This window comes from Atractosteus spatula, chromosome 11 (genome assembly GCF_055471065.1).
Source record: "Atractosteus spatula isolate fAtrSpa1 chromosome 11, fAtrSpa1.hap1, whole genome shotgun sequence".
NCBI classification, from domain to species: domain Eukaryota; kingdom Metazoa; phylum Chordata; class Actinopteri; order Semionotiformes; family Lepisosteidae; genus Atractosteus; species Atractosteus spatula.
Window position 1 is genome coordinate 41,823,713 of NC_142716.1, and position 14,379 is coordinate 41,838,091.

At 37.2% G+C, this 14,379-nt stretch overlaps 1 protein-coding gene across 2 annotated transcripts in view; it reads left to right on the plus strand.

Annotated features, from left to right (window-relative positions):
* The first annotated feature begins 1,473 nt into the window (after positions 1-1,473).
* The window catches only part of LOC148824075 (RNA binding protein fox-1 homolog 3), a 430,118-nt gene continuing 417,212 nt past the window's right edge, over positions 1,474-14,379 (plus strand). For both annotated transcript variants that reach the window (XM_088927040.1, XM_088927038.1), the window contains exon 1: positions 1,474-1,622. The gene's annotated coding sequence lies outside the window, so the exon portion shown is untranslated. The remainder of the gene's footprint in view (positions 1,623-14,379) is intronic.

Consider the following 14,379-nt stretch of genomic DNA (forward strand, 5'->3'; position numbering starts at 1 on the left):
TGGCTTTTCAAATCAGCCAAGGGACAGAGAAACAGAGGAACAGACTGGAATAAAAAGTTATAAATGTCTTTATTGTGCTTCCAGGTTGTTCAAAGCTGTCTGGCCCAGCATTGTGTTTCTTAGCTTTGTGTAAGGATACCTTGATCAAGTGATGTGAGGAACAGATACAGGATACCGATAAACAGTGCTGTTAAGAGTCTGACAGATGTATATTCTGTTGCACGATTTTTTAATTTGATCTTTTTACTTGCATTGTTTTCAGAACAAAAGAAGCTGCCAACTTCATTGGAAATGAGTTGAAAAATATGTAATAATTTAATATTCTGATTACATACTGTACCAAATATCACCCTATTACCCAATTCCCAACAAAATGATTTAGAAAGTTTAAGTACTTCACATGATAAACTAGAAATGTACTGGCAATACACTTCATTTTTAGCACTCTAAAAGTAGACTTGTTTTGTTTGAGAAAATGATCGTTTATAGTAGAAAAAAACATTCTGTTCAAAATCATTATTTGATTAGTCCTACAAAGAGTATATTGGCATAAAAAAATCCTAGTATTTTCAGTTCTACTAAAAGTGTGTTGAAATGAAATATTGACAAAATGTACTGTAACTGCACTTCATCCTCACAGAAAAGCTGAACTTACGATAAAAAAGTGAACTGGGACCATCTTCTCCAAACTGGAGTTCATACACAAATCTGTCAAATAGGAAAAAAAAAGAAAGAAAAAAAAATTGTATGGAGGGGGAAACAAGGACACTCAAATTGATGGTTCTTTGCTGTAAACTGGCCCTTATCTATTTCTACAGATGTGCAGGTATGCTTTAAAGTCCTTGTATTTTTCTTTGTCAGCAACATCTGTCGTCCATTTGACCTCCAGCAGTTTACATTAAGAGACCCTAGTGGAGCAGAGCCTACTGGGCTTGGCAGTGCTGGAGTATTTCCTCAGGGATACAGGATGTACACTGCTGTCTGCTTAGATTTTGTCCCTCCCAGACAGGTGTGCATTGGTGATAACCATAGATATTGACACATTTAGCTTTTAACAAGCAGTGCCTGAGCCTCTGGAGGCCGCAGTTCCGTGTATAATGTAACATCGCACAGTGTATTCTGATAGAAGTATTCATTGTTCAATTTTGTGAGCATGCAAAAAGAGGGAGAAAAAAATCTTTACATCTGAAATCACTGTTGCATCCCAAAGGCCACATATTTATTCAAGAACAGCTGAACTGGGTGAGTGCTTTATTTGTTGAAAATGAACTATTTAACCTCAAATTTAGGTTGGTTTCACCTTTTTCCCTTGGACTGGGTTAAACTTTATGGATCTGAATATTTTGTTATAGTGTTTACGGTTTTTGAGGTGTTTTAAGGTTAAGCTTAAGGTGTTTAGGGTTTCTACACTTGCTAAGAGGTTTATAGATACTGAAAACTGAGTGAACTCCACATTTCTTTGTTCCATTGCAGTTAAGACCATTGTGTTGAAGAGGAGATGCTGAACTTGTGAGGCCTCACTGAACGCTAAGACAGAAGCAAAGACTGTATCATTGAACAGACGAGAGGGCAGACTGAGGCAAAGAGTCCCAGAATCTCAGTTTAGGGGCATCCATACACAGGTGGGTCTTATACTTTCTACCAGATGATAGTAAATGTTGCCTTTGTTCTGAATAAGGAGCTTTCAGACCTGTTCAGCATGAGACTTCCATTTTGAGTCAAGGACAATCAATTTCAGGCGATATTGAAGCACATTTATATATGCAAATGTAAATAACATTGCTTATAGTGTTGCACTCTTCAAATCTTAGTTGAAATGTCCATTCTTCTTGTTTACATCAATAAGAATTCCACTGACCGTCACTGAAGACCCTCAGGTGTCTTTGTACCCCAGGACTTCAGGTCACTGTTGCACACTTAACGTTGCCTCCGAATAGTTTCAAGAAGTTGTCTAACTCCCTGTTCTAAACATGTTTTATTAGGAAATATGAAGTACCAAAGCAGAAAGACACTAGCTAAACAAATAAGTTTAATTTACGGTATATATCCTATTTCAAAGTGCTGGAACCCTGTTTTTCTCACTTTCATCCTTTAAATTACAAGAGTTACAAGCACAGAGTATTCTGTTTTGTGAAAGTGGGCTGGGATAGCAGGAGCCTTGAGGACTATATGCTCTGAGACTGTAAGCCTGATTTGGATTAAAATCAGCACAGATACTGCAGCTAAGTGAGTCTTGAGAGAATTTAAAGATACTCACTAAAAATGTGAACACTGTAAAAATATGCTGTGCATTTGTGCTGATCTTGATTTCTAAGATCTGTTGTTTGGATTGGATGGTATACCTAAAAAGTAAAAGAAAAAGAAAGAAAACCTTGTTTGGTCTTATCACCCTAGAATTTAATCTGTTCAATTTGAAGAGGAGGTCCTGAGAGGATTATGTGCATCACTAGGTGCTGTATTGTGTAGCGCAAAGATGTAACTGAGGTATCCACTGAATTGAGGCCAGTGGCAGAAGGCAATAGGGATAATGTTGCCTTGGAGCAATTAAGCACTCTATGATTTAAATGCTGTGGGATGAAACATGAAAAGGATGTCAGAACTTGTTAAACTACATTTCGTTCTTCACCAAAAAAAGCTTCTCTCATGCCACATTTTCAGTGATTTGTTGCCAGGGCAACAAATGATGATTTTTTTTAAGAGAAGGGGTCTTTATATATGCGTTTGTATCTTTTTTTGGAGAGAAAGTGTCATATCACAGAAATCTTATGCAATAGCACATCAGGCTGGGCATTAACATTCTGAAAGGGCTCTTGTGCCTGACAGCACAGAGCCATGCTTGAATGGTGGCTCAGTAGGCAGCACTCTCAACATTAGGACAGAAGGTCAGGGGGTCAATTCCTACACAGGCTACTGCCACCCCCAGCATGGTGCTATGCAATGCTCTGCACTTGAATGAGGCGTGGAGCTGGGTTCCTTTCCATGAGCTCCAATGAGAGGTTCCTCCGTACTTGTTGAAAAGCAGCAGGGGCTGAAAACAGTGGCGTCCAGGACAAATTGCTACAGGAAGGCTCATTTCCCCACCCCAGCATGAAAGACCGTGCCGCAACTCTTTATAAACAAGTGCAAAGACTCCCAAGGGCATCCTTGTATAAGTAATGACATCTAGAGAAGTTTGCCATTTGTACCTTTCTCCAGCAGACACTGGAAAGCTTCTTATTGTCACTTTACCAGCAAAACACAATGAAGAAAAACTAAAGTATCAATTTTAATAAGTGTGTATCTCTTAATACTAATGTTAGAGGCTAATCTCTTCAAGCCTTTTAACTGCTAAACGTGACCTGGAGCACATCTCTGAGAAATCCATTCCTGCTGTTTTTTCTAAAGATGGCCGTATGAAATTATTCATATTGTGCCATCTCACAGAACACACATTGAAGTTAATGCTTACTCTAAAGCACACTCTGTTATTAAAAAGAAAAGCTCTTATTAAGAGAACATCCTATACTAGCAAATATACAATGATAGACAATTGTACATATCATTTGATATGGGAAGTGTATGTGTTCCAATGTGGAGCAGAGAATTGTGAATTTTGTGTTTTGTGGATTAAATTAAATTAAAAGACACACCAATATTGATAATTATAACAATACCTATAAAATACAACAGCAGTAAATAAGATGTAATTTGAGTGCATTTAGCCAGAATTCTCTCTGAGCTCGAGTTTGAGTTAGCCAGGACATTCTTTGCTTATCTTGCAACAGTGTCTCATAACTTGCTGAATTCCTGTGAGGCCACAGTGTTGCCAGTGCAGTACTGTATGTATTACTATAATCAAGGCTTAATTCACCTACTGTACATACTGTATGCTAGGGAGGAAAATGGAGGCTGGATCTGACAAGTGTACATGTCAGAGTAAAGTGTGCATAGGCTTTATCTCCCACAACTGGGTACACTTGTATAAAGGAACTGACAAAGCTGCAGTAATAATCTCATGTTCTGAAATGATGCAGGAGTATACAAAGAATAATCAGTTATGATTCAATAATTTATCATAGAATTTATTTCACAAGGAATAACACCCTATAATTAAATACACTGAGAAATGCTTGAGTGTTAAATAATAGTAAAATTTGGTTTAACACACTTGGCTGTGGACCAGTTTCCTGGTTTAAGGATGAGGACACTAGGACCCTCTTACAGAATGAGGAGTAAACCAAAGGGTATCTGAAAAGGTGGTGATGGGTTGATGGAGGGATGCAGAAGATGAATGCAAAAGAAAGAGAAAGAGGATAGCATATGCTTTTTATGGTTTTCGTATTTTAGGAAATTATATTAGGAAGGTTTAAGAGTTAGGGCAGTTTACATCAAATTGAACTTGGTTGTTGTCACCCGTCCTGAACATTTGATTCTAATCTCTTCTAAACTCTGTAATCTTTCACATATACCTACAGTATATGTCCAGAAATGGGATGAGATTTAACTTTAAATATTTTCTCTACCAGGTCAACTATTCCAGTGATATCATTCAAGGTGTGTATATACTGCCATGCAAAACTCAAAGTGTTGCATCATTCCACACTTTTCACTTGACATTTTAGCAGTTTTTTTTTAGTTTAACGGTGATAGATCTAGTCTTTCCAATGAAAAAGTATTGCTTCTAGCTTTATGGCTATGCAAATTGGAACAAACATTTTTAAAGATGGGGCACATCAGACAGTGAGACAATTAGATTTGATTGGCAAATGTGATGGAATAGCTAACACAACCCTTCATATTGGCTGTTCAAGTACTGTTAAGATTCTGATCAATGTGAATTAAAGATTGCTAAATGGCAAGTTTCTGTTGTTCTCATAAATACTAAAGTCTAAGTCTCAAGACTTTTGCACTGCAGTGTACTGTATGCCATGAAGTACTTGTGTAATCTACAGTATATTGCTGAGTGTAAGTGTGCTCTTCCTTCAATAACTGCTGAATTTTCGCATTTTTGACTGGGAGAAAAAACACGTTTACTTAATGTCTCTGTCTGGAATTTCAGGCCAAAGTACTGAACCATCTTGATTGTTCACATCTTCATTCATATTCCAGAGGTTCAGAAATATACAAGTATAAGGAGGTAGAGAGGGCCCTGATGGGAGATGAGAAAAAAAATCAGAAACACTTGCTCCCAGTTAGCTTAAGTATGTATACATCATCCCGTAAAATAACAAATGACAAAAACGTTTAACGCTTGGCAGGGTCTGATGGAGATATAAAACAAATCTCCTCACTGCGATGAAGCCATCTGTTCATCTGGGCGTATTGCTCACTGTATACAAACTATATATGCTGTGTTTCCAAACCCAAAGAGAAGCTATCATTGTTGCTTAGAAACCAGACAGCTCAACATAATGATGTGCTTTAATTCTTCCCTCCAATAATCTGGCTCTGTCTTTTCAGATAGTTGGCATATCTTAATCCAGTTTTGATAGCATGTGCAAAATATAATGTGACATAATATAATTTGAGCTTCATGTGAGAAATAGGATTATCTACAGTATGATTGTCACTAGGATGTGACAGTAATCATTTTCTCTCAGGAGACCAGACATTGCTCACTTGTGGCTTGACCTGTTGTCATTATCTGTTTTATTCTACAAAATTTGTAAGTCAGAGCTGTTTTAGTTTTCCTTCAGGCAAAGCAAAATAAACAATCCGAAACAAAAAGACTCAGAGACTGGCCTGTTGTGGGCCTATTTGCAGAATGAATTTTCTGTATTTTATGGAGCAGAATATATATATTTTTTTGTTCAGAGAACCTGATTCCTGGAGGTTTAATCATTCTTGGTGGCCATTTTCCAATACTCTTAGAGAATTCTTGGAAAGGTAAAATAAAAAAAAATGTGTTTTTGTATTTTCTTAATTCCTAAGGCAACGAACAGTTGAAACTGAAACCTACCATAGGTACATAATATACAAATTGGATACTTTAATTGTCCTTTCCAGTAGATGGTAAAACATTTTTAATGCTACTTCTAATTCTGTTTCTTAAAAGAAAAATCTTATAGTGTTTTCCTAATTGTTCTGCAGTTTCAGTGTGAGATATGACTGTGATAGTTGCAGCTCTCACCCAGTGTGCCAGTCCTCTCAGTTCCTCTCATTCAGCTTGCCAGGGCTCAGCGAATGATTAATTTGTTTTGAAAGTTAATGTTTATCTGAGTAGATGCTCTGAAGAGGTACTGGAGGATCTGTGTAGCTCTTAGGTGCTGGTAAGGGCTAATCTTAGTAGGATCTGAGACACACTTCTATGTATGAATACCCGGAAAAAACCTCTGACTCATCATTGAACACAAGTGAAAAAAGAGGATTCCTAGGTCAAACAAACATCTTTTTGACTCAGTATTTTTAAAGAGAACTTTTGGGGTAATAAAAAATTCATAACTTATATATTGTTACAATAGTAATCTATGACAGCCAAAATAGAGTATTCTTTAGAAGAGAATTGTTAGAGGTAAAGACTGCGGCTATTTACTGCAGCAAACTGGTTAGAATAATTCAGAGCTTGTGAATTGTAGATCTTGTGCATTTCTGGGCTAGTCTGAGTTACATGACAGGACTAACAATGTAGCTGCAGGATTAGTCAATATCCAGAACTCACTGTCAGGAATGGTTCTGCATTCAGGCATTCAGCAGAGTGCATACTTTTTTTAAACCAAATTTCTAGTATTCACCACTGCAGTGTTTGCAGATATTTTTTGCACAAAGCCAACAGGCATTGCATAAAACTCAGAGCTGTCTTTGAGCTGAGATTGATTTTGTTGAACAACGAAGGGAAGTGTTTGCTGAAAGTCTTAGGTGCTTAAACTTCACAATCCACTCAGTTTGAGTTTTCTGCACTGATGTTGATGACCTGGGTTAATTCAAGGTTTCCTGAACTTTGACACTAAAACTTGGGAAAACAAGCTGTCAATTTCAAGAACTGTTGAACAAAAGAAGCAAGGTAGAGTGGAATGCCTAATACCTAATGTTCTAAAACCATTACTACTGTTCTCAATGATGCAAGAATTTTGTCAGCAAACAAGTATGCATAGTAAGAACAGGAGTTGCAATTATGTGAATGATCTAATTTCTAGAATTCTGTAATCATGATGAACAGTCTATTTGATGATTCAATGTTCTTGTGTGAAAGTTGCAATTCAACAGAAATTATGAGGACCCCTGAAAGTACTTCTTATACAGTCTTGCAGGTTGGAAGGAGTTTGCTGTGCTAATGAAAATTTTGATATTTTCCATAAATACAGATAAGCACTACAGCAGAGCTGTTAAGACATTGGCAGCAATTCCTCACCAATATTCCAGATTGTAATCGGTAGATCAGATATCAACATTTAAAAACAAACACGCACTGCATACAGTATAAGAAAGTTTAATAAAAACATTAATGCTAATCCAGACACCCGCTGAGCCAGGAATACCCAGAGAATTTTTGTGTGGTTAAAGTGAAGAGAAAAAGTGTGAAATATGTATTTTCCACACATCCTTGCCATACGATGACACATGGCTGCCCATATATCATCTCTGAGTGATTCAGCAGCTGACATCTATTCATCACTCCCGGGCCTGTCGGCCTGTTTTTAAAGGCCGTTAAAGTGACATCCATCACGACAGGTGCAGTTCACCACTCAGCCATGAGCCTGCTGGGAAGGGGGAGGACACTTCGCTGGCAGTTCAACTTGTGAACTGATTCTCGGTGTTCGTCTCAGGATTGCAACAACAAACGCTGTGACCTTTAGAACAGAAACAAAAGGAGCAAATTCTGGAGAAAAGATTGTGCTTCTCAAGAACATTGTGCGTGGACAAGTTTATTTCACCATCATTGATTTATTTTAGAATGCTGTTTATTTTGAGAATATGTTGCCGTCGCTGTTTAAGTTAGTTGAGCACTTTCTAAGATTGTTATCCTAGTATGGGGATGGAGAGAAATGAATCCCCAATTTGTTGCCTTTCAAAATGTTTTCCAGAAACTGATTAGGAATTTATGTGAGGAAAGTTGGGACCCCGTTTAATTTTAAACTTACGCATGACACGCTTAAAATATTGATGGAGCATGTATAACTGCACAGAGTTAGTGTAATTCTTCTATCTATTTTCGAGCTGGTTTATTCAATACAGGGATGTGGGAGTTAGTGTAATATTTTGCTAAATATTTAAAATTCAATTTGCAAAATGAATACATAACTTTTTGAAAAGCCAGACTGAGTATATTTCTAATTGTTTTGCTCAGTGACACAATGCTGAGCATTAAGTGTTTAGACATTACAAAGTTAGTTAACAATAACATGTTAACATTATAAAAGGGGATTCCAAATATTTTAAACAGTGATATTTAGTAGTTTTGTTCACTCTTTAATCATGATGAAGATCTGATGGTACAGAATTAAAAAGAATAATTGAACATTAGAAGTGGGGATCCACTGCAGGTATTTTTCATTCTGACATGCAGGTTGCAAGGGCTCACAGTTCTAATGGAAAATGTGAAATTGATATATATTTATTTCAAGTCCTGCTGTCCTGCTTTTTCCCCTGCTCATTTATATGTAATCAGTCCTGGCCACAAACAGAAAGCAATCTTTACTATCTACAATTAACATATTGCTCAACATAATGTAGTTGCCCCCTCTTTAAAAGATGCCCTACATGTGACAGTTGTGTTACAGCTTGAAAACATCAATCCTGTTAATTAGATCTAAAACTGCAATTTCTCCTGAGAGGCTACATTTCTGTGAATTAATTTGCCACATCTTAGTTTAACTTCCAGTAATTAAGAAGGAAGTCATTACGTTTGGCCTGTAATATGATGAACAATATAATCTCTACTGCACTAGTTATACTGTATCAGGCTTTTATATAGAAACACACCATGTGTCCTAAAATTCAAGATATGTCATTGACAGTGATGTTATTCTGCACAGTTAGTCAAAATAACTCAAACGAGTCACACTCAACAGCCTAAATATTCATTATTCCAAAATAGTCTCATAAGTAATGAGGCACTTACAGTTATTTAGAGTATAAGAACATAAGCCAGGCTATAAATGTATTCATTTGGCATATCTTATTCATTTGATTGTTATCCAGCTAACCAGGTAACATTGCATAAAAACCATAAGAAAAAACTTCAGCTTAGCATAGAAGTGTTGTAGCAATTAAAGCCTTCCTTTACACAGAGGAAGTTCTGGATGTTTTCACAACCAAAGTATTATGTTAACACATTACTGCCACAGTGTTCATTTATAACACTGAGATTTTACATCGTTCTGATATCTTAATGTGTATGAAACATCGCCCAAATAAAATCTTCTAAAAACATGTATGCAATTTAAATATCTTAAGTGACTATAACTTGACTACAGTGCTATGCTATGTCTAATATACTCTACCCAAAAGTACAACCTTCCAGCACCATTATAAGATAAGATCACTTTATTGGCCATATAAAATTTCTTATATCAGGAATTTGTCTTTTTACATATCCCAACTTGCTCTCCATGAGACACATATACAGGGAGAAAAGCTTGGGGTCAGAGCACAGGGTCAGCCATTTATATGGCACCCCTGGAGCAGTTAGGGTTAAGGGCCTTGCTCAGGGGCCCAACAGAGTAAGATTCCTCTCCTGGCCGCAGGATACGAACCGGCAACCTTCCAGCCACAGATGCAGATCTTTAGCCACAGAGCCACCACACCATCCCTCTGTCAGAACTCTTGCGATGTCAGCTGGATAGCAAAGAACTGATCTGAGGAATTTGTCCTGTTGTCGCTGGAAGGATACTAGGGAATGTGCTTCAACATCATGAATGGATTGTTTGCTTGAGATCCCCAAATCCCTTTATGCAAAGTCCCTTTTTAATCCCTAAATGGTCACACTCTTAGCACTAGTCCTAGAGAACCACAGTCTTGGAGATTTCATGGCTTACACAACACTTTGCAATTTCTAAAGAATTGGGAAATTGGGAACTTTTTGTTTCACCCATTTAAGCAGGTAATTTGTTCAATTAAGCAATGTATAGAATTTTTAGAATAAAAACCTGAAATCTCCAGTGACCAAGGCCAATTACTTCTTATTTAATTAAGTAAGCGTGCTAAATGGATTAAAAGGTACATTCACTCAAATTTCAAGAGACTGGCGATTTAGGAAAAATTATAATCCTACAGTTTTGTGGTTTTCCTGGGATAGGCACTGCAATCTCTGGATTTGAGCATTCTTTATATAGGCTTTGTTTATGATCACAGTGTGGGGACAACTGCCACAAAATTTATCACTCTCTGCTTTGTTTGTGTTGCCCAGGGCAAAATATTGATATTGTAGATGTGTAGACTTCAGATGTTTGCTGAATTGTGTGGGGTGGCATACAGTAAGTGTCTCAAGACTGCAGCATTGTAACTTTTTCCGGGGATGTTTAAAGAGAGGTGTCAAGAGCTGTGCTAGGGATATTGTCGGGCAAAAGAGAGGGATTAGTTTTCTGCGATTCCCCTTTATTACCTATGCTACCACTGCTTCTAATGTTTTTGTCCAAACTGTATTGGTTTGGAAATTCATCAAAGAACACATCTGCTCCATAACTCAAAATTGGATTTTTTTTTTCAGCTAAACTTTGTACATTCTGGCACCCTGCCAGTCTCCAGTCTTAAGCTGAGGATGACAGCACTTTTTCACTCTTCTTGCTTTTTTATGTGCCCCTTGATAGGTAATGAAAACTTAAGTCTCAGGGTAATATTAGGAAACACAGTCTGTGTGCCTGTTTCTCTTGGAGCAGGTGGCCCAGCCTTGCGCAGTGGTTTCTGCCACTCTGTGTGCGAAGATATCCCTTGACAATCACTGTTTTTCTAGCTGATTGTCGGGGACCACTTCACAAATAGCAAAGCAGCAGGCAAGGTGCTTGTGAATTCTTTCAAGACCTCTTGTCTCTCCCATTAGGACTGCAATTGAGACGCGTTTTCAGAGTAGTTAAATAAATCTCTTATTAAAACTGCTTTTCAATCTGAGCCAAGAGTGAGAAGAGGATCTTTTCGAGGTGTTACTGAAGACTATGGGGGAGCGATAACATGAACATTGCCGCTCAGCTGCAGGCTTCCTTCTTAATATCAACTTAAAGTCGACTTTAAAAGAGGTTTCTGGACCCACAGTGCTTCAGCTCAAGGACTGAAGCACTGTATAATATTAACTAGTCTACAGGGGCCAAAGTGAAGAACTAAATCTGATAATGCTTTAAAGTGAGTGTCTAATAATGAGAATAAATATAGAGGAAAGATTTAGATTAATATGGGGTTTCATACAGTATAATACATTGTGCCGATCTTAACATTGGGATAATTAATTATATTATTATATTAATTATATAGAATTAATTAAGAATTAAAGATAAAGCTATCTTATACCCTAACCATCAAAGTATAACAATATTTTTATAGAGTTCCAGTATTAAAAATGTAATGTCTTTCTGGCAGGTTGTTCAATTGGATTACACAGTGCATCTCATAATAGAGTCGCAATCCGAATCTTATGTTTTATTCTGCCTCTAACTTCTGGCATCTTGTACTGTAAGGCTCACGTGCTGAAAAAATTCCAGCAGTATAAACTATAGGATTAGTCAGGTGTGTTTATTAACGGAGAGCTAGATTATGCTCACCCGGGTCCCAGGCTCCCTCATTTGATAATCCTTGTCTTGCTGTTGTGTGTTGGTTAATATGCATTTCAGGAATTAATGGCAATTAAGAGTGGAAGCGAGCTCCAGATGTGCTTCGAAGTATGAGAATTAGACTTGGCTGAGCTGCTCATGGTCCATATGGACAAGACCTTCAACAGATTTCCAACATACTGGTCTCCCTGGGAATTAACACACACAGCCCACTGAACAGCTAACCGTAATGCTGATATTGTTATCTGTCTGTGTAGATTATTCTGACACTCTGCAGACATGCACTTAAGAAAGGTTACAACAAACGTGTTTGGTTTCTAGTAGCTATTTGATCTGATGTTCTTTTCTAACTCGAAGGAATTTAGGATATTGGCTTCAAATACATGGCACAGCAGTATGTTCTTGACTCCACCAAACCCTTTGTGGAAAAATATGCCTCCTGTTCTGATCTTGAATGTGCTTGCCTTTGGGTCCCGTTTGTGGTTCTCAAGCTTGTGGTCCCTTGCATGTTTCGTGCTGCAATATTTAACACTAACTCCCACCTATTTTTCATTTGTTATGTTGTCTGCAATGGAGCAGCTTACCATAGCGGGTAATCCTTTGGACACATGACTGACAGTCATGAAGTATGGATTCAAGTCCCACCAACTGACACTGCTATTGTACTCTTGAGAGAGGAACTTTACCCCATTTGCTTCAGTCCACTTAAGTCAACCAACATTGCTGGGGGTAAAAGACTCTGTAAAAGACTGGTATCCTCTCCAGAGGTGGAGTCACATGCTCTCTAGTCTGCTTAAAGCTACAGAAACTGAGACGAGCTCTGGCTTGCTGAATTGCTGTTGCAGCTTTGGTATAGATTACATATTTACCTTTTGTTATTCTCTGTAAATATGTATATCTTGTTGGAAAAGAAAGTATACATAAGTAAGAAAAGGTGTAATTTTCAGGAGCATAGCCCAGAAGCAAGAAAAAATAATAAAAAACAAGTCAAGGAAATTAAATTGAGTTGTTGCAAAAACATTCAAAGCTATAGTTCAGAAAGCTGTAAGAAAGATTTTAAAAATCGTTGGAAAGGCTGATCTTGGTCAATTATGTTTTGATACTACTATGTTTGACAAATATTGTCAAACAATTGTTCTATTTTTTTCTTTACTGCCACAGATGCTTATGTGAAAAGCTAAAAAGATACAGCAGCTGAAAAGATACTTTGAAATACAGTAACAGTGTACTGTTATCTGTAGAATATAATAAAGATCACCCAATCTCAAAAACACTTTACATGCATTTTACATACAAGCCAAAACATTCATACTCTTGAAATGAAGATTAAAACTTAATCCATATCTACTTTGAAGCAGACTTTGATGTTGGATTTTTGAATTTTACTGATTTAGTAATTATTTCCTATACAAGTTTGGAGTAAAATCTCCATCTGCAGTTCAAATACATACAGTATCTTCCCACAGACACACATACATTTAGAGCTTAGTTTTACCAAGTAACTTTGACATTAATGCCCTTGCATAGCTGTACTAGTTGGGCTGGTTTAATTGAATTTCCCTATAAATGAAGAAGTAACATAGGGAATGTGCAACAAAAACCCACATGAACATTTCAGGCTAGATTTACCTAAAAAACTCACTGGGCACATAATGTTATTAGCAATTTTAAGTGGGCATGGTCACATATTTTCCTGTACTTCATTAAATTCAAATCATTATTAAAATAGTCTAATCATGCAGATTCCAAACTTATTTTAGCATTTTTATCTCAACTCAAACACCTGGTTTGTTCAGTACTTTGGCACTTGAATAAAATCACAAGACCTACGTTCAGAAATTTATTAAAAGAAATAATACAACTCAAGTAACGTACCATTCTTCTCATAGTTTAAAAAAACAGATGATTACTGTCTGTGAGAGAAGGTACCCAGAGAATGAAAACACCCGCTTCAAAAATGAACAGAGTAGTACCACCAAACTAGATATTTTAAGACATATTAAGTCCTCAGACAAAGTCACCATACCAGCCCAGGACCATCACATCTGTCTGATCCATCCATGTAATTATTTTCAGAGCCTTTTGGCTACAGATAGAGAAATTGTAGGAGGAGACAACCTACAGTACATTTCAACCAAATATATTTTTCCTGAAATGATCTGCAGGTTCGTTGACCATTCATTGGGATCCACTTGACAGCTGAGAGACGATATCACTGCCTTCGTGTGCCAAAGAACATATGAAGAGATACTGCATGTGGTGGAGTGTTTTATTCTTTGATGGTTGTTGTTTTGCCCTTGACAGATCTGTTGGAAGAGAGTGTGTGTGGAGACATCTTAGAGTACGCAGATTTGTTTGTTGTTCAAGACCACTAGAGGATGGTTCCCGGTAGTGGATGTACAGTATTATGATGTAGAAAGAAATCTCAATCAACATACTGTGCTGACCTTTCTACACATTGATGCATTGATTGAATTCTGTGAACCAACACATTTTCTATCCTGCTAAGCAATGCAGGACCACACAGTGCTAAGGACTACTTCAAGGAAAAAATGTTGAGCTCGAGCCATGACCAGTGTTTCCTCCTGACTTGAGTCTAATGGAACATCTGTGGGTCATTCAAATATTTTTAATGTAAAAGTTCAGGGGATACATCATACTTCATATGATTCTATGATAAATGTGTTTTCACATTTCTCCAATT